This window comes from Saimiri boliviensis, chromosome 7 (assembly GCF_048565385.1).
Source record: "Saimiri boliviensis isolate mSaiBol1 chromosome 7, mSaiBol1.pri, whole genome shotgun sequence".
Lineage (NCBI taxonomy): Eukaryota > Metazoa > Chordata > Mammalia > Primates > Cebidae > Saimiri > Saimiri boliviensis.
In genome coordinates, this window is record NC_133455.1 from 101,551,549 (window position 1) to 101,553,680 (window position 2,132).

General features: G+C 59.2%; 1 pseudogene; it reads right to left on the reverse strand.

The window, feature by feature from the left end:
• Window positions 1–886: 886 nt before the first annotated feature.
• Window positions 887–1,793, reverse strand: LOC120365048 (steroid hormone receptor ERR2-like; annotated as a pseudogene).
• Window positions 1,794–2,132: the final 339 nt, after the last annotated feature.

Sequence of the window (2,132 nt, forward strand, 5' to 3'; positions counted from 1 at the left end):
AGCGTTTCACGGGCCCACCTGGCCTCGACCTGCCCTTCAGGAACAGGGGGAAGGCGGGAAGCGGGAAAGGGTTCTGGGGAGGATGGTGTGGCCCCCGCCCTTCTCTGTGCCAGCATGTTCCTGTCTACAGGCCCTGGAGTCACCGCGGCTGGCTGAACCCACTGGGTGAGTGAGCTCAGGAAGTAGCGGGGGACCCCTGGGGAGCAAAAGAGGAGGAGGACAGGTGGGCACTGGCATGGTGGGTGACAGGCAGGGGGCAGGCCCCGAGGGGGTAGGGTGCCCAGGAAACACGTGAGCTCTAGCTGCTGCTCTCCTGTGGGTCCGCCCTGGCTGAAAGCTGAATGGGGACTGTGGGAGGTATGGGGCTCTAGAGGGGCCCCAGAGGATCTCAGCAGGCAGGGCCTCTGGAAGAAAGATGCTCTTGTCCCTTGCGTACCTGCCCTCTGCGTAAGAAAAACCTCCAGGTGGTACCCAGCCTGAGCACTGCCCACCCAGGCCGTGGATGGGGGAGGGGGCAAGGGAGTTAGGAAATGCACATGCTGCCTCTTAGTGGTTTGGGGGAGGGGAAGGGCACTTGCTCCAGTGGTCTCCTCTCCAGAAGGGAGTCAGGCCTGGCCCAGGCCTCTGCACTGCCCATGGGAAGGAAAGATATACCAAAGAAAAAGCCAGTTACAGAGGAGCCCCATGCCCCTGCTCCTCCATCCCCGTCCCCCACCCCACTGCACTCGGGAGTCTGCGCACAGCCAGGAGCGAGAAACCCCTGCCTCTGGGACAGCTCAGAGCTGTGATACAGGGGTTGAAGGTGGAGGCTGGTGGCTGTGGAGGGCTCCACCTCGGTCTGTCTGTTTGTCTGTCTGTAGGTGGGCATGGTCCGTGTGCGGGGCCGTCAGACCTTGGCCTCCAGCATCTCCAGGAAGAGTTTGTGCATGGGCACCTTGCCCTGCAGTTTGACGCTGTAGAAGTGCTGCACGGCCTTGGTGGCCGTTTGCCGCAGCAGGGGCAGCGTCAGCAGCAGCTTGCCCGTCCTCCGGGGCTCCTCGCGGCGTTGGCTCAGCTCGTAGTCCTGCAGCGCCTCGTGCAGCAGGTCCCGCAGCTTCTGGACCGCCTCCAGATCCTCGACGTACATGGAATCGGAGTTGGCGAGGGCCAGGGCCTTGAGCGTCACAAACTCCTCCTTCTCTACCTTGAACTTTTTGTACCAGCTGCAGGATGGCCCTGTAGAGCTCCAGCAGCCCCGCAAGGTGGGAGTGCTCCTGGTCCATGATGTCATCCTCAGCGAACACCAGTTTGTCGTCATAGGGCAGCCAGCGGTACACGATGCCCAGGATGAGGATCTGCAACCAGGCACTCTGCAGAAGGCTCATCTGGTCCCCCAGGGAGAGGTTCGAGAAGCCTAGGATGTGTTTGGTCCAGCCAATGATGACCACAAGCTCCCGGTCTGCCAGGTCACAGAGAGTGGTCAGGGCCCTGATGTCCCCCTCAGGCATGCCAGGGCAACGCATGGCGTAGAGCTTGTTGGGCTCAGCCACCAGTAGGTATGAGACAATCTTGGTCAATGGCTTTTTAGCAGGTGGAGAAATTTGTAAGCTCAGATATGTGCCGCTCTCTGAGTCCAGCCTTCGCTTGTATTTCTGGTGACCTCCACGCACTCGATCAAGGCGCACACCTTCCTTCAGCACCCCCACTTTGAGGCATTTCATGAAGCAGCAGGCCTGGCAGGACTTGCGTCTCCGTTTGGTGATCTCTCACTCGCTGGTGGCCGGGCGGCTGTATTGGATGTTCCCTTGAATGGTCCTCTTTTTTTTTTTTTGAGACGGAGTTTCGCCCTTGTTACCCAGGCTGGAGTGCAATGGCGCGATCTCGGCTCACTGCAACCTCCACCTCCTGGGTTCAGGCAATTCTCCTGCCTCAGCCTCCTGAGTAGCTGGGATTACAGGCACACGCCACCATGCCCAGCTAATTTTTGTATTTTTAGTAGAGACAGGGTTTCACCATGTTGACCAGGATGGTCTCGATCTTTTGACCTCGTGATCCACCCGCCTCGGCCTCTCAAAGTGCTGGGATTACAGGCTTGAGCCACCGGGCCTGGCCCACACCGTACAATTTTTAAAGAGATATTACATTTTACCATG